Consider the following 25,160-nt stretch of genomic DNA (forward strand, 5'->3'; position numbering starts at 1 on the left):
TTATACTCACCTAAGTTTCATGTACAGACAGGGATTAGTAAACCACAATAATGTTATTATTATACGCCTATCCTGCTATACAGCTGCGGGATAGAGCGTGAAACAGACAAGCAAATGTCAGTACAATTTATAATATTTATATTTACAAATATAAATTTACTAATGACGGATACGAAACGGCATCCGTTATCGAATCTCCATTTCGTCACTCCAACGTATTCAAAAATAAATAATATTGACGTGAGTAAATTGAATGAACATAAAACAATCAGAACCATATTTCACGGTTTGAGAGATAATAATTTTTAAGAGGAAAACACGTCAACGACAAATATATGGCCGCGGTGACCTCATTTTGGGCACCAATAACACTTTCGATTTTATTCAAATAGGCTATAAAATTTTGAAAGTTAAAATTTGATAATTATGTAGAAATGAAAAAGCAATACAAATATTTGAATTCCTTTGAGAATTCAATATCTAGAGATAATTATGTCTAGTTCTTAGCCTAGTTTCTGTGGCAAAAAAACTACATATGTAAATTAAATAGGTAAGCAATGGTAATTACTTAGAAAAAGTACAAAGAAGTTACGGAGCACTTGTCTGTAATGTTTTGTTAACATAATGAAAAAATATATATAATAAAAAATATATAAAAATATATGTAATTAATAAATTAATTTATTTTTGAATGATTGATACTCTACCAAGCACAATGTTTAATGACTATCTAATTTTATTATCTATTTATTAAATTATAATGGATCAATAAACAAACATACAACATAAACAAGTGACATCAGCAAAAAAATACACCATAAACATTTTTTTGCAACCGTCACAGATACTGAATGACCGTGTGACATACGTGTCAAACGAGTAATATAATTGAGAACTGTCAGTGAGCTGTCAGTACAGTGGAGTTTCAGAGAAATTAGTGATACAACGCTCTGCCAAGTTTTTGTCGACTGACATTGAACTTGACTTGATTGAGTAATAAATTATTTTTTATTTAAACTCACTGTATGAACTCCGTTCCCCATATTCTAAATGGAAATTGCGCAACTCAACGTTGCGTTTTGTGTTGTTAATAGAGCGAGGAAAAAATAAAGAGACCGCCGTGGAGTACAGGCACAAGCGTGTGACTGTAAATGCTACGGGCTTTGGGTTCGGTTCCCGCTCGGCGTGTCCAGGTAAAGAGCAGCGCTTCTGCCTCTCCACACCTATCCTCCAGAATTCGGCGGAAACTAGGGAGTGAAGTGTCTTAACAGTAGGCCCTGTCTACAATTCTACATGCGGGAAAAAAACATTTCTTCAGAGTGGGATGAAACTCCCAACGGTCGTGTTTACAGTCAGACGCTGCTTCCCTGCGCCACGAGTGCCTCGATATAAATAAATTATTGTAGCAAAACCTTTAAGCCTTATGTTTTCTGTTGTTTAAACATGTTGGAAGTAAGGCATTTGTCAGACGGTAAACATGTCTGATAATTAGTATTAAATTCTTGCATTGCAATAAATTTTATAGTGTGTTGGCACCTAATCAATATAAAACAGCCTGCATTCCTCAAGTTATATATAATGTAAATACATACTTGTAATATATTAACGATTCTTTTTTAAAGATTTGGTACAAAAACTTTCAAAAAATGCGACGGCATATAAAAACTAATAATAGAATTTAACATTAAATTAGGTGAAGACCATCGTGGTACAGCTTCTAACTGTAAATACCACGGTTGTGGGTTCAATTATCACTCGGGAGAATGAATTATTTTCATTTCTTTACTGTAAAACGTAGACAAAGCGCAAGATTGCGGTCCGCTGGTGGTCCATGTAGTGGCTTACCACTAGGTTCCCTCTGCCTACAGTAATATCTGCGGGATAAAGCGTGAAGCTAAAATTAAATTACGTTTAAACAACTATTTTATAATTACTAATTACCATAGTAATGTCAGTATTGTCTGCCTGACAGGAAGCTACTACCGGTGCGGTGAAAAATTTCACAGCTGCTCCTTTGAAATGCAGTTTAAAAATATCATTGGTAAAGAAAATGTATGTCCATATATGTATGAGTCTATATAAGTGTAGGAATGTACGATGGGGGAAGTATATGCACATTGTCAATTCAACATATTAAATATGCTTAGATAGAATCGAAATGCGGGTTTGCATTAAAAAAATTTGAAGTTCACTTTCAGCTTCATGTTGTATACCGCACACAGCTGAGTAGGCAAAAGGAACCTAATGTTAAGACACTCCGTTCTTCCACTTTCCGCCTAATTAAAAAAAAGAATTCTGGATTCATTGCGTGTTGAGTGGCGGTACTTAATACCGCGCTTTGCTACGACACCAGAGCGAAGAAATAAAAATATTAAATATTTCATTTGTCGAGTGGGAATCGAGCTCACAACCTATCATGTTTACTGTACACGCTTGTACCACTGCGCCACGACTGGCCCCAATAGCAAAATTGTTCCACCAATTTATTTCGTTTCCAAATACTTAACTACCTATTACTTTGAAAATTGTCGAAAGGTCATCGCTAATTCTAAATACGTTGGCTTTGTCATAAATAAAATTCCTGCTAGCTATTGTTTGGAATTGGGAGCGTACAGTTATATTGGTCGATTTTTATGCAACACGTTTTAGTATGGCGTGTGGTGCATGGGAACACCGGATTAAAGTTACTTGAAAATATTAAATCAATTGGGAATAGCTGTCAAGAGGTGCGGTTCCACAACGTGCCCTCCAGGAATACATAGATAATAAACAACTACTGAACCAATTTTGATGAAACTTGGACTGTTCCTTAAGTTGGAATATAAAACATTTAAATTAATAGTTAAAAAATTTATCTCAATATGACTTTTTTCGAGAAATTTGAAAAAAAAATCCTTCTGGGAAACGAATAGTATAATTAGTAGTGTCCCAAATTTAGAGACATTACGTATTGAGTGGTGGAACTTGGAAAGGTTCATGAATGAGTGCAAGTTCTCAACACGCTTATGCCTTAAAGCCGTCTTCGAATCTTGGGCGGATCATTTCAGGAAATAAACAATGCCGTCTGCCAACTTCCTAACCCAACACTGAATAAATCAAATTAAATCAAAATGCTTACTATAAATTAATCGAACATTGGAATTATTTTCAATATGTCCCTTCCTTCTAGATGAGAATATGTCCTTTAAAATAAAGCCGTCGTTCTTGTGCTTTCTATTTAAGTAATGACCAGTCGCTATAGTTTTTATAGGTTTACGGTGTATTTTGCATATAGGAGGATAGGCAGCTAGTATTAGGACACTTTATAACCCATAACAGACGCCTTTTCCTATCACCACGACAGCTCCAACATTACCATACCAACCAAAACAATAAGTCGAGTACAATTTCGCAATCAAAATACCAAATCCGCGAAGATGACAACAACGTAACATTAGTCATGTTAATACTGTGCGAGCGTCGCGCCGCCGCATACATAATGCATTGCGAACGCATCTTATTATGTGCAGTTTTAGTTTTTGTTGGGCTTTTACGGTTGACGCCATGAATATTGAAGGCTGAGCTGGATGTGATGGAGATGGTTATTTGAAAAACGATAAAGGGGAAATATTATTAGAGAGAGAGAGAGAGAGAGAGAGACATTGGCACGGCTGGATGCAAATATCTGTTTGTACTTACTGGTACATGCACTCTGGAACATGTCTTAGAGAACAGGATTGTTTATAAAATTAGTTGTAAATAATTATTTATAATGTATTTAATTTGTTACATTTCGACTGGAGGAGTGACAGAAAGTGAATGAAGTAGAAATTCGATATCTTCGTAGGAAGTGTGGTGTCAAGTTAGTGGAATCCGCAATGAAATGTTAAAGATCTCGCTTCATAAAAGCGAGATTGAGTGATGAGGGAGCAAGAGGGAAACCCCGTTTGACCTTCAAGAACACAGTATTGATCACATACCTCATGGTTTTACGTGACTTTCCTGCAGTATTAACTGGAGGCATAAGTAGCATGAGGAGGTCCTTGAAGGATATAATATATGAAGATTTTGATGACAGTGGAAGACGTGAAAGAAATGTAGAGTCCACTGACCGCTTCGTTACCTCTCTCTACCCCATAAGAGATAAACCGTGAATTAAAAACAGATGGGATTCTTTATATAACTATTTATGCGTAGGTATTTCTGCGTACTTCCCCGCGGTACTAAATTAATACATATACATATATAGACTTCCCGGATCCGACTGTTAAATACGATCACAAAGAAACTGGTCATAAAATGGTAAATTTAATATTGCGTCAAATTGGACTAACAAAGAAATATTTAGAGGCTCGTTATCCAGTAGCGGCGTCTAATACGTGCGTTTTGCGTATTTTATGAATCATAGAAGGTAATTGCGTTTATAAAATAAACTTTTTATCTTTTTTATTTCATCATTTCACTACTATTCTTCGCTGTTGGTTGATTTGAGCTATGGCGGAATGATAATATTTTTAGAGTATTTTTGTTTTTTAGGTTCACGCTGTGTCCCATAAAGCAGGGTACGCAGAGGGAACCTAGTGTTAACCCGACGAGTGAATGAAAACATTAATTACAAAGTATCTCTGTAACCACTACCTGCATATATTCCCTTGCTTTAAATGTTCATTATGCATAAGCTACTGCACTTAGGTGTGCAAATTTCACTCATACGAAAATGTTCTCTAAAATTATGCAAATAGAGGATATATTAGTTTGAACTAAACAAGAGCTTTATGCACCCCAGACCGTCTCGAGCCCATCAATGATATCTTCCTGGAACACAACCGGTGACATTTGCCATAGCAAAAATTACCTTTCACGACTCGAAAGTACACAAAATAAACTCTATCGCAATGTGTTAGAGTTGAAAATTGATGACAAACTTAAAGTTTGTGTACACTTTTTGAAATTTCAACTCTAACACCCAACATTTAGGATAAATTTCAGCAAAATCGAGTAAGAAACTATTATAAAGTACGTGCCTAACAGCTGTTTTGTCTGGTCTTTGTTACAATTTTCGTCGGCGCCAAGGAACGGCTAGGTTCCTTTGTGAGGGACCCTAGAGACGGCGGAATGAGTTGTGAATAACCCTTTACTGTAGAGCTTTCAGTGTGGAAAAACAAGGATTTTCATTTGCAAATGTAGAGAGCTCTTTAGAACTACGACGCATGAAGCCTTGTGCGTGTCTTGGGAATGAGTGGAAGGATAGTTTTAAATATTTTCTTTTTTTAGTTGCTATTTGAACTGTAAAATTCTTTAGGGTTGGTTCGTTGGTAATAAGTAGGTATCATATAGAGCTCCTAGAGAAATCCCTAAAGGAAAGAGGGATGGGCACTCATTAATTCTTATAGATCAACGCCTCGCTTTGCCTCGACACCAGAGCAAAGAAATGTAAATATTACATATTTCATTTCCTCGAGTGGGAATCGAACCCACAACCTAACGCAATTACAGTCACATGTTTGTGTCCCGCGCCACGGCTGGCCTTACTGGCGTATTTGAAGCAATTTAATATCATTTAAAAACAAACTGACCTCTGTTAATGCGGCTTCTAATGACTTAAATTATATAACGTTCTGGTCTTATTACAGCTAACACCTACATATAATAGGTAATATAATGACTTCGTATCAAGAACGACAGGTTAAATACTTTTATGGTGACGTAACTTCCAATCAGGTACTTTATCGAGTGTAAAACAAATAAAATAACTGACTCCGTGGTACAGCGGCACAGCCTCTGGCGGGATACGCGACGGTTGTGAGTTCGATTACCATTTGAGGGAATGAATTATTTTTATTTTTTCTCGAATATTGTGAAAAAAAAATATGTGAAAAGTAACGGAGTAACGATGAAAAATGATGTTCCTATTCTGGTATCAAGACAAAGTGTTGTGTTGAGCTCCGCCAGACAACACGCATTGTCTGGGAAAGTGGGAGGGAAATGCGGAAAGAGTGTCTCAAGAATAATTCTTTGACTAAACATAGGTAAAAATACCTATTGATTATACAAAATCTTATCTGATTTAGAATTTAAAAAACTAACTGAAAAAATATAATTATTAGAAAAGATAATTCCAAAGTTAGTTTTGGTATTTATTCATTATGAATCACCGTCGTGTGAAATACGGAAGACAATTGAATCTATTTTTGTCTCCCCCAACTGAGATACGTGCTTGTTGTACACTAGAAGCTATACAAAGCTAATAAAGTAATGTCTTTGTAATTTTTTTACTTTTAATTTCGTGTTTAATTTTCTTTAGTTGCTAAGCATTATTTTTTTATATGTCATATTTAAAACAGATATTTTAGAAAATTCAAAATATCCCACCAATATAAATAAATATATAATATGCTTTTATCGTTACGTCTGTTAAAAAATGTAAAAGAATAATAGTAATAACAGTTGTTTCAGCTCCAGGCGTAGCATTCTCGATAGCAAGACAGTGCAGACCTAGTCTCAACATACTGCATTCTCCAACTTTTCCTATTCCTTCGCAGTCTAATTTCCGAGATCTTGATACCAGAGAGCGAGGAAATCAAAATATTTATTTCCAAATATAAATGGAACCCACAACCCTCATATTCACAGCACCAGCAGACACTATACCAGAAAACCACGATAGCCTATTCACAAACATATTCTAATTATCCATACTACCCAAAGCAATCATCGCACACTGCAGGTACTACCTGTAGGTAGGTAGATATGAATCTATTATACAAACAACCCATTGACCTTGCCATTACCACACCTCTCACCGGATTGATAATTATTCTGTATGTTAATACCGCACTAAAGCAACAATCTTTTGTACTTGTGGACAATAAAATGACAGAAATAACTTTGGGATCAAATGGAAATATCAGATTGGATTCTTTTATGTATTTTAGAGGGTGTTGTTGCCAAGTGGGGGAGTGTGGGTTTGTAAACGTGATGGGTTGATCCCAATAAAAGGAACGATTACATTTTTTTATTGAATAAACTAAGCTTAACGCTTTCTCTCGAATAGCAGGGTAGGCAATGGGAACATACGGTTATTACACTTCGTTCCCTGCTTTCGAGATATTGCCTAGAATTTATTCTTTCAATGAATGGCAATCAAACCAAAAACACCACTTGGAATAAAAAACAAAAAAAGCTTATATCATAAAGAAAATACTCAAAGAAAACATTTCACAAACAATGTTTACAACATACCACCTACAATGGCACCAACATAAATATTCTTATAATTCGGTTTCGTAGAAAATAGATGCTTCTCATACATTTACCACAACAATTACTGTCTTATTCCTTTTTGAAGGTAATGAGAGTGCTGTAAACACGACAATTAACTATATGAACCTATTATTATAGTTAACAACTTAGCTCTCAAGGTAGATCAGGTAGGGTATTATTTAGAGGAATTTCTTGAAAAATATTTAAGTCTTTCAAAGAAAATAATTTCTAGAGTACTTCAAAGGCTTCAGTTTACAAATAGTTTATGTAAAAATCATAAAATATGTAAGTACAAAAAGTCAAATAATATGTATAAAATATAATGTCAAATACAGTACAAATAGATTAAGGTATGATGTGTAATTTCAAAATTTTAATAAAAGAATTCTGCGGAAAATGGAAAACGAAAGTGGGATGGGAACGGTGTGTCTTTTGCGCAAGTGCTAGACTCGCTAACTCAAATATTCATTGCAAGCCGACATTTGCTTTTAAAGTCGGTTAAAAATAAAAGTATATATATTTTATAATAACTATTCTAGAATTTCGACGAAGTGCCGACATACAACAATTATCACTTCTACATCTATACATTACATACAATACTTATTTAAAATTACTAAGCATTAGAAACCTTTTAAATAAATTGCAACTATTCGTCTTACAATTGCGACATCAAGGTTGATTATAATTATATATTCATAAGAAAAAGTACGAGTGGATACATTTATATCAAAATAATAAATATATGTGTTTATTTAATAATATTATACATTAAATAAAAAAATTGCAATTATATGGGTATTTTTAGCTTACAGCGCATAGCAAGATAGGCAGAATTCTAGAAGGCTCTGTTCTTCATTTTCCTTCGAATTATAAAGAAATTGCGTATTCAGTAGCGTAACTCAACGCCGCACCTTTTCTTATCAATTATATTAAATATCGATAACTAAATACACAACACAGCTTGTTCAGATTGTAAATTATATTCAATATACACTTCCTGTTTGACAAGTAGGTAGGTAGCCGGTGACTGCTAATCACAAAATTAGTATTGAACTTGAACTCGCAAAAAACATTTGTGTGTCCGATTGTTAATTTAGTTATGCGTTTTTCATATAAAAAATAATACAATACGTACATTTTTTATAGCTATACTTCATAAGTGTTACTGAGACGATTGTTAAGTTGCAGGTTCGGTTCCCACGTGAGGTAATGAGTTATTTTTATTTCTTCTCTCTGGTGACAATACGAAATGTGGCATTGCATTTTATTACTCAATACACAATGACTCAAAATTTAAATGTGTGGGGAACGGAGTATTTTAACACCAGGTTCCCACTGCCTACTATGTGAAGTAAAGCGTGAGGCTAAAAAAGAGCAAAATATTTTTTTATTTTTTTTTATTCATTCGTAGAGAAATGCCTATTATGTAGACAATGAGATTAGATTTCTCAATCCATACCTATATTATAAATTCGAAAGTAACTCTGTCTGTCTGTCTGTCTGTCTGTCTGTCTGTCTGTCTGTCTGTCTGTCTGTCTGTCTTTTCCGCAATCAGGGCCAAACCGCTAATTTAATTGTGATAAAATACTCATATAGAGATACTTGAGGGTCCCGGGATGAACATAGGATACTTTTTTTTTCTCATATTTGTAATATTTTCGTTATATACCAATATATTAAAATAATTAATTTGACAAGGAATTTATTCCGCCATGTTAATAACAATCGTCGCTACGCGTTGCTAAGCAACAGCTTGCAAAGTTTGCTGTTTTAAGAAAACGTCACCCACAGTGAGTTTGCTTAATGCATACATGGCGCGCGCCGATATAGATTTATACAAATCTCTTTATACAAATCATTAACAAAAATTAGATGATTTCTATAATTTATATTCATCCTTATGAAAATAAATATAATAGTCACTTTTAGCATTTCATCTAGATGGAAATTATAATTTACTGTATAACATTCTAATAAATAATTAAGATGTGACTGATTCCAAATGACCTAGCCTTCGGGCGGCATAATATGAGTATGACCGACGCGAACGGGCGGATGACTTTGATGATTTTGTAAATTTTTATAGATTTTCGAATTACTATTATTTTTTATGTAATTATTTGCTGCTTATAATTAATTTATCTCAGTTCGGTTATCTATACCGATGTTATACACTTAAAATATCGTAATTTTAATCATTTGAGATTTTATTTAATATTGTTCGCAAAAATTAATAATTATTTAATATAGAAAAATGTTTAGTACGCGCGCACGGCAAACTTTAGGTTTTTTTTTCTAATATTAAGAATTTCCTTTAGTTACTTTTACTTCTTTGGTTTGTTCATTTCGGTTACTCAGATATTTTTTCTAATAATAAATCTCCACTTATTATTATTTTTTAACTTATTTTAATGATTTAGGCTTATATTTTCGCGGGCGTAGCCGCGTCCGGGCCCACTAGTTCATCTATAAATTCAATGTAATTTCAAAACTAACTTATGTTCATACAGTCAGGAAAGATGTGGGTAACATAATACATAGCTTATCCTTTCGAAAGGACCTTATGAGGTTTCTTCCTCAGCCCCCTAATAGTTGCAGCTTCCGGTTGTGGACGCAAACGGAAATAGAATTATACTTCATGGATAAAGTAATTTTTCAAAGATCAGCATCAGCAGATGCTGATCTTTGAAAAATTCTTTGAGAATGATCAGGAATAGTATTGGCAGATGCCAATGCAATTTTTAATTGAAAAAATGCAGAAGGGACCGTTTGCTAGGACACTCCATTCTCCACGCACCGCCTAATTACCAAGAAACTGCGGTTTGTCTTGGGACCAGAGCGGAGAAATGAAAAAAAAACGTTCCTCGGAATCGCAATCGAACCCATATTCGTCGCGTTCATAATAAGTAGCCACGGCGGGTTTTAGTTGTTTTTTTTTTAGAACACATAGCAGGCATAGCTCCGTTGCCAAATCTCCGCCGCAAATAACCTCATCACCAGAACGAGGAAAAGAAAATATAAAATATCTGATTTCCTCGAGTGAGAATAGAACCTACAACCTGGCGCGTTTAGAGTCACACGCTTGTGCCCCTGCGCCACGACGGTGTTTAGTTATTAATTATATTATATACAATAGCCGTCGCACTTCAATAATCGTGTAAACGATAGTCACACACTATTAAAATAATTAAATATTAATAAATAAAAGAATTTTATAGAAAAACCTACATAATATCAGAGAAAGTACTACACAAGACCATTTCACATTTATTTCAATTATAATTGTATATTACTTCAATCTTTGATATACTAAAGATGTATTTTTATTAATTTATAACTTCATTTTTTTCGTTTTACGCTATATGCCACACATAGCGAGGTAGGCAGAGGAAATTTAGGAACCTAGTGTTAAGGTCGCCAAGTTTTAGATGTATTGCGTGCTGAGTGGCGGAACTCGAAGTCGCGCTTGCCTCATTACCAGAGCGATAAAATGAAAATATTAAATGTGCACGATTGAGAATCGAACCCACAACGTGTTGCGGTAACAGCCGCTTGCTAGTGTCCCTTCGCCATACCGACCTAAAAGCTAGTTCTCTATTTATATTCGAGACAAAAAACCAAAAAACTAGAACAGCCATAACCTCCATAACATAAATATTTACTATATTCCCTTTTCCCCCTTTTTAACACATGCCATTCCCATACATACTTCCCTACTCTGTCACCCTACGACCCACGTGCCGTAATAAAATCTATAAACAGTAACAGTAAGGAAGTCCGTAACTCGTGTTCCCACTAATTTTAGACATCTGCCTGTGGAATGGTAAACATGGCTGTTTTACGTTCAACATTATTATGTTGTTAGATTTTTTTTATTAATGAAAAATGGTTTCGAATAGGATGGTTTATGTTTGAATAGTAGAAAATCAATTAAATCAGACACAAGACTTTGTTCATCTGAACGCGTCAATCTCAAGAACTACTGAATCGAATTGAAAAATATTTTTTGTTATAGATAATCCATTTATCGAGACTATATTTTACAATGTAAATCGTTTTGACGTAACCTATTTTACAGTACAGGTAAGAGAGCCAGAGCTACATTAAAAAAAAACCTAAGAAACATAACTAAAATAATCTAACTAACTAATAAATATAACCTAAAATATATTATCCAAACACAAAATAATACCATAAAAAACAACATTAAAAAATCAACAAAAACAATACCAACACAAAGCGATATTGCGGTTACAACATACCTACATAAAAATATATAAGAACAGTTAACTTTCTTAAACACTTCGTAATTCAACACGCGACTAATTAATTTTATGCGCGCATAAACTTAAAAATCCTATATGGATTTCTCCTTATTATCACGTAAATTGTGATCATCAAAGGAATTCCTTTGGAAGTAATATATTTTGTTAAGTTTATTGGGGACGATGTAATGTTAACCTACATTTGTATATAGTAGTAATAAAATCGAATACTACTATAACTTTGATTTTCGAAACCGAAACTTGATGAATATCATGAAGGTTCCCAGATTCTCATTCTTCTCCTCATTGAGAATATGTGCGGTAAGAGTGAACCCATAAAAAAATCAAAATACTCTGATTACCGGAGTTCGATTTCCTTGAGGTTTACTAAATAAAATCGATGGAACAAGAGAGACGCAGTATCTTTGGGGTTCCCTCTCCCTATCCTGTTGTGTGCGTGATACAGCATGAAGCTGATTTAATTTTCTTTTAATTTAATTTTCGAATAATAAATGTCTAACGATACTTACAAAAATAAATATTAATATAATAAAAAAATTTACCCATTTATTTATTTACCCACAAAAAATCTCAAAAACACAAGTTCAATACACGCTACAACAAACCATCTCGAACCGGTTACATTATCAGTTCGAACTAATTATAGATAATTTATGAAACCTCCAAGTCTTGGCCGTAACGGAACAAACACGCTCCCACCCCTTCCGGCGTGTCATTCTCACGTAAAACAGAATGGGCAAACAGAAATCACTTTGTCGCCTTTGTGAGTGAAATGAGATGGTTGTGCGTTTGATTTCCACTTAAAAAAATATTCATGTATGATGTAATATTTAGTAGGTTTCACGATTTATTCCACATAGCAGGATAGGCAGGGTATAGTGTTAAGATATGATGTGACGGGAAAGGAGGAAAAACGAAAATTATTTATTCCCGCAAATGGAGATCGAACATTTATTTAGATGATGTTGTCCTACTGTGCCACGACGGCTTTTGTTTTTATTGAACGAATGAACGGGAAAGGAGTGTCTTAAAACTGGGTTCCCAGGTTCCCCCTGACTACAATGCTACGTGCTAGATACAGCGTGAAGCAAAAAAAAGAGAAAAAAAATATATTCTTCTTATCTTATTAATTCACTTGTCCTAGTTGGTCATCGTTGCTTACTAAATGCTGATCGTGGTATCATTTTACGTTGCCCATTCAGGTCTTGCTAAATCTGATACCCATCTAAACGTCTCATATGTAATATAAGAATGCAACATACAAACTACATTATATTGATTGCATATACTGTCTATATATAAATTTAACAATGCTTTTTGTTACTGACTGACTCGAGAGACAACGCACAGACGAATCTACTGGACTTAGAAGTTTGCAATTTGGTATATATTTAGGGCAAGGAGTGAATAGGAGTTTTCTCGAAATTCTTATGGTGACGCGGCCAGTTAAGGCCATTAATATAGTTTATTTTATAAAAAAAAATAAAAAATATATATGTTATCCAAAAATAGCGTAAAGTCAAACAAAATAAATCAAATTCGACAAAAGTAACTCGTTTAAATCAATTTTAATGCTCACAACATAGTCCAAACTATAAAATTATTTTGCGCACCATAACTCGGGTAGTAAAGTCGAAATCAATATGTGAAGTTATGGGGAACCTATAAATTAAGATTTAATTAATCATAACAGTTCTCGATTTGTGTTCCGAAATACAGCAAAAACATTACACGTACTATTTTTAACCAGAATAATAATGCTCGTTCCAGTGGACGATCAAACGTACTGTTATTATAATTGCTTTTTAGCTTCTAGAACACTAGAGGGTAGGCAGAGGGAACCTAATGTTAAGACACTCCGTTGAGTGTTGTGTGGCGGAACTCTATTATCCTTACCTAACGACCAGAGCGAGAAAATGAAAATATTAAATATTTAATTTACTCCAGTGGGAATCGCACTTGCTGTCGCGTTTGTAACGCTTGTACCCTTTGGCCACTACTGTCCCCAAATGTATTATTGTCACTAATAAATAATTGTAAATCTGGTAATCTAAAATATTTTAAAAAATATATTCAACTCATGTCTAATATTTTGAATACAATTATTTGGCTTAGATTTGTATATCTTTCTTTCTTCTTAAAAAATTGTCATTGTATAAGAACGTTGGGTGGACTGTGAATATTAGGGATAGAATAAGATTTATATAAGATTCTTACGACTATAAATTACGTAACGAAAACAAAAACCCAGGAAAAGCATAAAGAATCTTTTAGAAGAAACACCGTCTGACTGCACTAGTGCATTTAGTAAAAAATGCATTTAACATATAATAACAGATCATTATAGCACATTCTCACAGAACGAAGCTATACGAGTAGACACAGATATTAAACAGGTGTATAAAATATTAAAGTTCCATTGTTACTATATTCCCACATCAAAAGCGACGACTTAGCAGTAACAATGTGAGTGGATTTACGTAATACGTAATTCAATGAAGCGTCGAATTAGTTGAAATAAAAAACTGTACAACTAAAGACGGGGTATAGCTCGTTTGTGTAAGTATTGTACAATGGGTTACGTTCACTTCTTTTATAATATCTAAGTGTCATTGGTCGTGGCGCAGAGGCGGTATCAGCCTGTTAACCTGACAGTTGGAGATTCGATTCCCACTCGGGAGACTTAATTATGTACATTAATGTACATAAATGAGGTTCGAACCTATAACCATCGCGTTTACACTCGACCGTCCCTCACTGCGCCATGAAAGCCTCTATAATCTTGATGATAGCACCTATTGAATACCGTTAGAAACAGAATTTTAATAAAAAAAAGTAAAAGGTAGTTAAAGACCAACTTATAAATCTGCAATTTCAAAAACTTGAATATTTATGCGAAATGAGATAATCGTCGTGGGCGTCACCTTGAGATGAGGCAGTAAAAAACTTATCTTTTAAATTAATCTTAAACTTTGACCCAACTTTGGAATACTTTTAGAACCGTACAAAATGTTTAACAACTGGTTCTTGGCTTCCTTTAGTCGTATTTTGTTTATTATCAGTGTTATATTATCATGGCGTTGAGTTACGCCACTCAACACGCAATGTCTCGAAAATTGTGCGGAGGATAGGGAACGGAGAGTCATAACACTAGGTTTCTTCCGGCTTTTTTTTACTTTTTATCGAAAAATTTTACGAATTCCATAATGAAATGCTTGAGTAATTATGCATAATATATGCGCAACAGACAGTGGAATGTACGTTTATTATTTTAAAATAGCTTAGATTTAATTTTAATGACATACGTATTTAGCATTCTGACGTGTAAATGTTAAAATTATGCTTCATATTTATGCAAAACCGAACTAGCTGGTTTGTGGAAGTCATGAGATTTGCTCACCACACATACAAACTATTAAAATTAGTCGCATATTTTATGTTACAGTTAGTATTGCCTGAACGAATAATTTACATCATAATTCTTACGAATATATATTATTTTTAGCTTCACATATCAACCCTGCTATGCCAGAGGGAATCTAGTGTTATCCGTTCACATTAAAACACTTCCATTCCCCATTTTCATTCTAGATTGAGGCATTGCAAATCTATATTTAGATACTAATATTATAATACTAAAGAGTTCGTTTGGTTGAACGTTATAATCTCAGAAACTACCTATTGGTTCGAATTGAAATTTTTTTTCGTTTTCTAGCTTGTGCTAATTTACATACGATCCGAGTTACAGTTACGGTGTCATTCACAACTTTTAGTTATTAATTATCATTTAATTATGCAGGCGAAGCCGCAGGTTAAACCGTGCTTATATTGTTTCAAAATTGTGTCTAAATATAATTGTGACCCCAAAAGAAAACTGTTAAGAGCTTTTGTATTACTATATAAGAAAAAATCACATACATTTTCAATTCGTCGATAGACCTAAATCTATAATAGTAATAAATTTAGATTTAAATTCAATAGAAAATTTCGTTTCCATCTCTCTAGCGATGGCAAAATAAACATCCTGTACTTACCATACGTGGAGCTCATCTTGAACCGAAAACTAATTTCTTGTTACGCAGTTTCTATTAATTCTTCATTTGATAGCAGCGCAAGGAAACTTGGACTTTGACAACTAAACAATAGATCACCATTTCCTTTGAAGATGAAATGCATAGATGATCAGAGAAAATTATTATTGGCCTGAATTCATAAGTGATATACAAGAACCATTGGCTAGTGTAGAATACTGTTTTATTCGAAGATAACGTGGCGCAGATGGGGAAATCTTATCCAGGTTGTGGGTTCAATGTCGTTCAAGGAATGGTTTTTGTCGAATAATTAAAACCATCAGAAGAATAAAAATAAATGAATACAAAACTAAATAGATATTTCAATCTAAAGAATTATATTTTCTTTTCAGGAACATTATCTAAAGATAAGGTAGAGAAGAGGACATGACTGCATGAGTTTCTAATACCGATTGATCACGATTATTTGATTGGTCCGTAACTCACTTAGTTACTGGTTATAATGGGAAAAGGAAATTATTTCATATTATTTATACCTAATGAGCAGACAGATATATATGGTACCAATTCTTTAGACAGTTGAAGAATTAATAGAAAAAATATTAAATATTTTGTTCGATGCATTAAAGGTTTTTTTCCAGAATTTTTATTTACTACAGAAAAGGAGAATACTATTAAACTTCATTATTATTTTAAAAATATATCCTTATTAAGAGAAAGACTTATTTTCGAGAGAAGAGATTCTTGGATTATAGTTATATTATCTTTGAGACTGGTTATACTGAAATGAATATTTTGAACTACATAGTTCGGGTCTTATAGCAAAGAAACGCTGATTTATTTTAATAAATAGTCTAACAATACAAGTTAGACGTAAGAATAATGTAGGTATACCAACAGTACTATTGGTGAAATAATTATGATAATTATTTTTTCATTCCGTTTCCATTTTACCGTGTTTACGGGATCTCAATTCGAATTATTCTTTAAAATTATTTAATCATACGAAGGCTTGTCCCATAAAATTGTCAGTACAAATAACAAAGAAAATTATGCGACATTTAAAAATGACATACGAGTATGCAAAAGACCGTATCTTACCTCATAGGTCCAGATTTACATATTAAAATGAATTAACCATTCCTTCCCATAAAGTTCCCACCAACTTTCACCATCAAATGCCGGATTTTACATACAATTAAATATTATTTTTTAACCAACTTGATTTTTTAACAAACGATATTGGAATTGGGTATTTTTTTACTTTCAAGCACCTGCGCAAAATTTTGTAAGTACCTAATAATTTTTGAATATTTCTTCACATATTTCTCGCAAACTAAAATTCGAGATAATTTTTGATTTACACAAGGTAGGTATATCAATACTTATTAATTTATCGAGAAGTTGATAGAGTCGTAGCGTAAGGACATGACCATGCGACAAGGCAAAGCGAGGCGTTGAATCCCACTACTCCAATACCTCCAGACGTTGGCGGAAAATGGGGAACGGGATAGTCTAAATGGGAACAAAATGTCTTAACACAAGGTTTCCAGGTTCTCTCTGCCTATCCTGCAATGTAATACAGCGTGAAGCTAAAAAAAAAGAAAACTCTTATTTTAATAAAAGACAACATAATAACAGACCAGCTTATCTTGACACGTAGGCTACTCACTGGTGCATTGTCCGGAGTGACCCAATTCCGATACGCAAAACCCAAGTCGACATGTTTACGGCGGAACTGATTGCAACTTATTTATCATACGATACAACTTACCGTGGAATTAAGATGTCGAGTTTTGATACCCCAAATAACCATCCTTGAACTTCGTGATAGCTTAATAAATTTAAGGCGATAGTTCTTGTATTGTTATCGTATTCTACACATATGAATAAAATTAAAAAGTATGTCTGTGATTCCATAGCTGTTTTCTCAAATGAACTGAAACACAAACAAACGTCTGTATTTTTTTTCTGTCTGTCTTTTTACTTGTTCCGGCTAATCTCCAGAAATTTTGAACTGATTTTTATTGCTTTATTCAAATCTCCCTATTTATGATACTATTATTATGAAGCTAGAGAATTGGACTGTTTCATCATTACTCTCGTATACTGTGTTTTTGTTTTGAATACTACAGTTATGACAATAACATTGATAAGAATTTTTAGCTCCTGGAAGCGAAGACAGCTAAAGGCTAGTATTATTAGTATACGGATTAATCAACCAGAATATTTAGCATTTGATATTTCAATTAAACAAAACATAATTAATTCAGCTAATTAAAACAGACGTATAGATAACGTACAAGCGATTTGAAAAAACTAAGACTTCGCCGTGCAAGGTCATAAAAGGACGGTCAGCAAAAAAAGGGTGATATAAAAAAATTAAATGCACATTGTATTTTATAATAATTGAATGCTCGCCCTTGCAGTGGCCTATTGTTTGAAAGTACCAATCTAAAGTAGTTATTACAATAGAAAAGAATAACGATAATTCTCAGCAATTAAATAATTTGAGTAATTACTGAGTTTAACAGCTCTTTTTTCTCTTGTGAATCTCGAATATTCTTGTATGGATAAAGGATTTTCCTTATTAATATTTTAAAATGATTTAAGTACCCAAAGTTATAATATACAAAAAAAATATAATATGACTCAGATGACTTTAAATTTGAAAGTTAAGTAAGCGTGTTTCATGAGTAATATGTAACATAAAAACAAACGATCAAATCAATTGTAATTTCAAATAATTTTCGTGTGAAAGTTAAAAAGGAGACGCGTATTAATCAATTGTGCTAACAAAAAGCGTCGCCAGGATGTGTGCTTAACGAATTGACATGTTTTTGCGGACCCTACTTTAATCTCCGCTCTCCGAGTGTATAACCTTAGCGACAATCATAATTACCTTGATCGTGTTATACTTGGTACTTACAAAATTGTTAAATAATAATATGACTTCAATATGGCAGTTCGTGTCTGATTGTATAACGTGAACTGTGAAGGTCGTAGTTTGGAATTTCATTACATTTTTTCATTTACGCTGTGTCACAGCAGGGTAGACAGAGAAAATTTAATGTACACTTTGTTTCTCACTTTTTGTCGCATAATCGAGACATTGTACGTTCATTAGCGGAACTCAACGTCGCGCTCACGAGTGAGAATCGAACCCACAAGTTAGACGCTGTGCCAAAGTTTAATATTAAGTTAAATGTATATTTGCAAAGTAAATTCGTTAAAATTATTTACTATATTTTTCATATAATTACAAAAAACGATTACAATAGAACAATGACGACTTAAGTTGTTAAAACTTAGGTATTTTACGGGAAACCAATAGAAGTATCTAATCTATATTCTATAATTGTTTTAGATAAGCACAAAACGTGAAACACTATTGTACAATTTCTTGCGCAAAAACCCATTTTAACGGTGTGTCAAGGAAAAATTAGAATAGATTGGCGTTATGCAAAAAGTGGAATTGATAAAAAAAATGATTACTCGAGTTTCGTATAGGTTTTTTGTGTAACATAACTGTTCGAAACAACATTTTAGTGGAAGTTTTATATTTCTCGATTTTAAGGTGATCTACAAATTTCATGATAGTTATATTTAAAATATTTTTTTAAATTAAATGCTTAGATATTACGGCGAAATTGAATTCCATTGTTCAACACACGGTAGAAATCAAGTAAAAAGCGATTAACGAAGTGCCTTGACACTAAGGTTTCGCTGTTTAACAAGTACTACTGAATACTTTATATCAATAAACCATTCAGTTAGTTACGCATATTTTTTTTTGTTGTGTAGCTACTTAGATCTTATTTGCTCCTTATCCTCCTTGTCCTAATAGTATAAGACCAAACATTCTACCTTAAGGTGGGGTACCTGGGGTACAGTCAATAGGAAGACAAGACTAGACTGGACGGACAATCATTAATGCAAATGCAATGAAAACGCATAAAGAGATAAATTCTCAAAGAGAATCCCTTTAATTCCTGTTTGTTTGAGTTTATCAACTAAAATTGATAGTAAAATATAATCAAAAGCCTTAGCAAGTTAATTGTTATAACAACTATCTATACAATGACAATAATATTATAAAAACATAGCAGCAATGCAAGAAAATAATGATGTCAGCATTGCGACATAACAAACAAGTACTTAGTAAAAGAAATAATAAAGTAAAAATAATTAATAATTTATCCATTTCTCATTATAATTATAATTCTTTATAAGAATACAAAAAATATATAAGTAAAGTTGGTAGGTACTTAAGGTTAGCGTTGCTCAATGGAATAGCGCTTGACTGCTTGACTAAAGAGACTCTCCCTTTCCTGTGAATCGAACCCATAACCTGTCACATTTAGCAGCACGTTTGTGCCCTTGGAATATTATTCTACTACGCAATTACACATTTATTGCTCCACATGTCAAGTTCCAACACCCAGTGCGTATTTCATAAATTACCTAATGAGGTACGTAGCTATAGTTGCAAAGACAAACACACATTGTAGGCCGATAGAAAACTAATTATACAACAATCGAGTCATAATAATTACAACATGATAGCGCGTTAACCCAGTTCCCACAGATAAAGGTGAATGATGATTTTATTTGAATTTCTCATGATTTGTACAAATAAAAGATAGTATAATGGGGCTGTTTGTAAAGTTGTGGCCGCAGCTGACTGCCTTGTGGTACACCTGATGAAATTTCATATTTAACATAAAATAAACATTGATGTATATATTTTGAGTTTCACGTTATATCCAGCAGCAGGGTACGTAGACAAAATCAGGAAACCTAGTGCTAAGACACTCTGTTCCAGTTAGGGGCTTCTGTGTCCATTTTCCGCCGAATTCTAGACGATAATTTTCGATTTTATACGTGTATGTATATTGGTATATTATGTAAGTTAAGGAAAGATCACAAAAAAGGAGAAAATACAAGCTAATTTACGTCATAACATTACACCAGCGTTACCACAAAGTACTATTTCAACTTAATAAAAATTAGCATTCCATAGGACGCCTTACAAAAATGTTCTCCACGATGCATCGGTTTGGGTATTTGCAAACAATGGTGGTACGAGGTTTGGATATAAATTAATGTGAGATATAAATTTTCTTTATTTACAACACAACACTGAATAACATGCAAGTATGCATGTTTCAAATATATGCACATATACCTACTTGAATAAATGAAATATTTAATATTTTCATTTACTCGCTCTGGTATCAACTTAAGTTTCGCCTTTTTCGAGTATTCGACGGAAAGTGGAAAACGGAATTGTTTTAATTATGACTCCCTTCCCTCGAATTTCCCTATGATGTTCCCGACTTGACACAACGTAAAGCTCAAAAAAATTTAACTTACCTATTATATATCCACATTTCTTGCCAAAAACATCAACAATATTGATTACAGCAGCCTCAATTTGCTCAGGCTTATTAACATAATAGTGTTTCATGGAAACAACGAAAACTCGTGGGTGTAAAAGGTCACGTTGGTGGTGGTGGTATTGCCCAAATTACCTGTAGATTTAACTAAAAGAAGTACCACTTTGCATCCCACACTCGCTCGGTCTATTAATCATGCGGCAAGTAAAACCTTGAATATTGTACTTAGAATGTAATTATAAAGCAATCGTTACAGAAATTTATGCATGTGGGTAAAATTATTTTGTATTTATATTTGAAGACTCCTTAGTAGAGAAACATTATAGGAGGAAGAGAACGTATGGCTTAGTGGTTAATGCGCTTGAACGTTTCCCTAGAGGCACGAGTTCAAAATTTCTTATAGTACCTATTCACAAATAAAGGTTGTTAAGAATATAATTATGAACAATAAAAATCCAACGATGTACCAATCACCAAAATAGATACATTGTTTTAACAGTTACAAGGCAGCAAAGATATGGACGTACCCGCTAAAAACCTAACCCTTCGTTTGGGCTTCGCCGAAGTCGGGTAAAGATGCACTCGAGTTCAAATAAATAATATATTAAAATAGTATAAAATATAAATAGTATAAAACCTATGCATTCGCTACTGGAATGCAATATTGCTTAAGCGCTAAAAACTACACTCGGCTGTTGGTTTCGATTAAATTACATTACTTAACGTATCGGTATGCAAGTTTACTTAGAAATTGTTGAGAGAAATTTATTTAAATACATTAAAATTACTAACTGGTTAAATACGCGTAGATTTCGATAGAATGTTGCTATTTCTTAGATGACATAGAAAATATTTCTTAGACTTTTGACATTTCTTAGATGAAATAAAAAAAGTATTTATATAAAAATGTATAGCAAATCAGAGCTCAGCGGTGAGTTCCGCCATTAAACACGCAATGTCTCGAATATTATTTTTATTTGTCTATCCTCATATACGGGATGTAACACGAATAGAAAATAAAACAATGCAAAAATCCCCTGTACCTAAATTAATTTTAATTTGTAAAGACATAATTATCTTCTTTGTTATTTTTGACAAGGAGAATATTTTTTTTCAATTATTTAAATCGTTGGCAAATAGAATCTGTTACACTGTTAACACTTTTGGTTACTCCAACCACTCAGTCATTACGTTATTGATATAATTTTAAACAGCTTTAAGAATATGATTTTTTATGAAAAAGATTATTTAAAACTAAGTACATATATTTAAATATCAACGATTTACGTATATGTATACAAATAATAAGCAAATACATACAATTTGGTATTTACCAAATAAACAGGAAAATAAGTGAAATCACAACGCTACGAAATGACAAAAGTATTTGCAACACGCGCTATTTACAAACAAAACGCGTGCTTCATACTATGAAATATAATAAAAAATTAAATACTACAGATATATCTAATGAGGCCATCATGGCGCAGTGTCTGGCTGTACGCGACGGTTATGGGTTCGAAATCATTAAGGAGAATTAATATATTTTTATTTTTTTCGTTCCTCCAGTCAATTGAGACAACATGCGGCGTTCATTTCTATTCAACACGTAATATCTGAAACTTTGCGTAATGTATGGATAATGGGAAACGGAGTAATTTAACACTAGATTCTCACTGCTGTTATAGCTGAATGAATTATAGCTACTACAAATACAAGCCCAAATTACCTCTACCTATTCTAACATAGTATGCAGTAAAAAAAATTACAAATATAATAAACTAACACAGTTACGTATCTATATGTTACATCTCAAAGAAAATGATGGCTCAATCATTACAGTGTCGGTATGAACTATGAAGTAGGTACGAACCTGGTTTCATAAGCGTTTGTAATACTGAACGTACGTGAGAATTTGCGGGAAATGGCACGATTTGTTTAGGTTCGAATCTTAGTCGCCTAAACGCTCGTACAGGTAGTCAGCAGCCTTAATAAATAATTCTTATTTTTACTATAATTCTTTAATTCAGATCGGAGACATTGTCTCTACCTTTTTTAACTATTCCTAAAAAATATATATTACAAGACATTCCAGGTATTTGGCTTGTTTTTTATACTCACCTTAATGTTATTTTAATACGTAATAGAAATAAATAAGAATCTATTAATTAATATTTGTCGTATTAAGTTATAGTATAAAAGATTCTTTTAATAAAAGCACTTTTATGTTATTTTGTATTAACTTTTAATATGATAATATTACTTTTACATAAGTTATTTATTTAATTTAATGTGTAATAATTATGTAAAATATATTGTTAACATATTTCTCAACATTTTTAACTGTTTTAAGCAATATAAACTAAACTATACATCCAACTGATGTAAGACAGGTAACAGGCATGACGTATTTACGATTTAGGGACACTATCGTTGTTCCTATATTCTAGAACATTCATTACCATACAAAGCTGTTTTGAAAGCAGAGTTTGATTGAACGCACTGGTGTCAGGATTTAAAAAAAACTTTTCGTGAACACTCCATCCATTTTCCATTCGATCTATTAAAATAATTTTCTTTAGTTATTTTAATATATTTATTTTTTTAGCTCACGTGTTTTAACTTATTAAATATAGTAAGTATTTAAGGTCGTGTCTGACATACTAATTGAATTATTGTGATAGGTCACTCACTGGCGCTGCAGTGGCTACCGTTACTTTTACTATAAGTTGTGGCCGTTCATTTTATAATATTCTTGTATTATCGCGACTTCTACTTGAGAAACTAAATTGTTATAACATATTTACGAATGAAATAAAACAAGCACCAAATGTTAAGCGAAGTTTATCAAAATATAGTAGCGAGTTGTTTCCGTTATAAGCAAAAATTTGAAAATTACTGTTTTGGATCTTATTACATTGATAAATGTATGGACAAATAAGTTTCATATTTATTATATGTATAGATTATTTAAATGCTAAATTACAGGTAGCGACCTAGATTTATAAAATAAAAAAAATACAGTCCATGTCCAATGATTTGAGACGACAGGTTTTTCCGCGAATACGCATTAGAAGCGGCATAGCTCAAACCATGGTGGGATTTTACAGTTAACTCTAAAAAAACTTAAAAATTACTTACGTTAATATTAGTAGTGGACGTACAAAAGAGATTATAAGCACAAAACACTATTTCAGTTCACTGTAGCACGTTTAAAACACGGTACACAGTTTTTAAATTTGTTTTTAGAGAGTTTAACGAACGTCTGTACGCAACGGTGGCACGCGGCGGACTGAAGCGCGGGAAGGGGACGATCTTGAGATCTCAGCCCACTCACCGTTCGGATACTTCTAAGGTATCTGTGTTTAGCTCGGATTGGATTTATATTGTAATACCTTAGTGTGACTGTTGCCTTTTATTTTTTTATTTTATAGGGTTTTATTTTTTTTAATGTAAAAAAAATATATTTTTGGTGTTATATGAGTAAAATTTGTACCGAAAAAAATATTTGGTAAATAACTGATAATTATTTTTAATTTAAAATTTATTTTAAATATGCGAATCATATGAAAGTGTCGTGTATTTTTTTTGTTTTATTAAAATATGGAAAATTAAACTAATAACACGTTTGTACAAGAAAAATTAACGAATATGAATATTCATAAAATAAATTTTAATACCATATCAGTAAGTACTCAATATTTATATATATCCAATTATTCATATTTACTACATTTGGCTTGTGTCTCAAATTGCGTTGTATCCCATATATAATAGAGTAGATAGAGGGAACCTGAGAACCTAGTATTGAGACACTTCATTCGCATTAAGAACCTTCCGTTTCCTGACGAACTCTAAAGGCATTGCGTGTTGAGTGACGGAACTTAAGGCCGCGCTTTGCCTTGTTATCAGAGAGAAGAAATAAAAATATTAAATATTTTAATTCCTCGAGTAGAAATCGAACTCAGTCTCCCGGAAGTCTTGTTTATAGTCGCGTGCTCATGCCCCTGCGCCACGACTGGCCTGCTAAGCATATTAAGAAGTTTAAAACATTTAATTTCTTACTTCAATTAAGATTAAATATAAAAAAGTACCAATAAAAATAAACATGTTACGAAGTCCAATTAACTGATTTTAATTTATTTCATATGTGCTTAGGGTTAATAAAAATACAGACATTTTAAAAATTTCAGTTAATT

The 25,160-nt window shown here is 32.9% G+C and overlaps 1 protein-coding gene across 7 annotated transcripts in view; it reads right to left on the minus strand.

Annotated features, from left to right (window-relative positions):
• smash (smallish) overlaps nt 1–24,264 on the minus strand; it is a 151,893-nt gene extending 127,629 nt beyond the window's left edge. For 6 of the 7 annotated variants that reach the window (XM_085190365.1, XM_085190364.1, XM_085190363.1 and 3 more), the window contains exon 1: nt 24,103–24,264. The gene's annotated coding sequence lies outside the window, so the exon portion shown is untranslated. The remainder of the gene's footprint in view (nt 1–24,102) is intronic. The other variant, XM_085190360.1, reaches the window with a different exon arrangement.
• Between the last annotated feature and the right edge of the window lie 896 nt (nt 24,265–25,160).

Source organism: Heliconius melpomene, chromosome 9, assembly GCF_056956725.1.
Source record: "Heliconius melpomene rosina isolate 202511_hmr_F chromosome 9, ASM5695672v1, whole genome shotgun sequence".
NCBI classification, from domain to species: Eukaryota; Metazoa; Arthropoda; class Insecta; order Lepidoptera; family Nymphalidae; genus Heliconius; species Heliconius melpomene.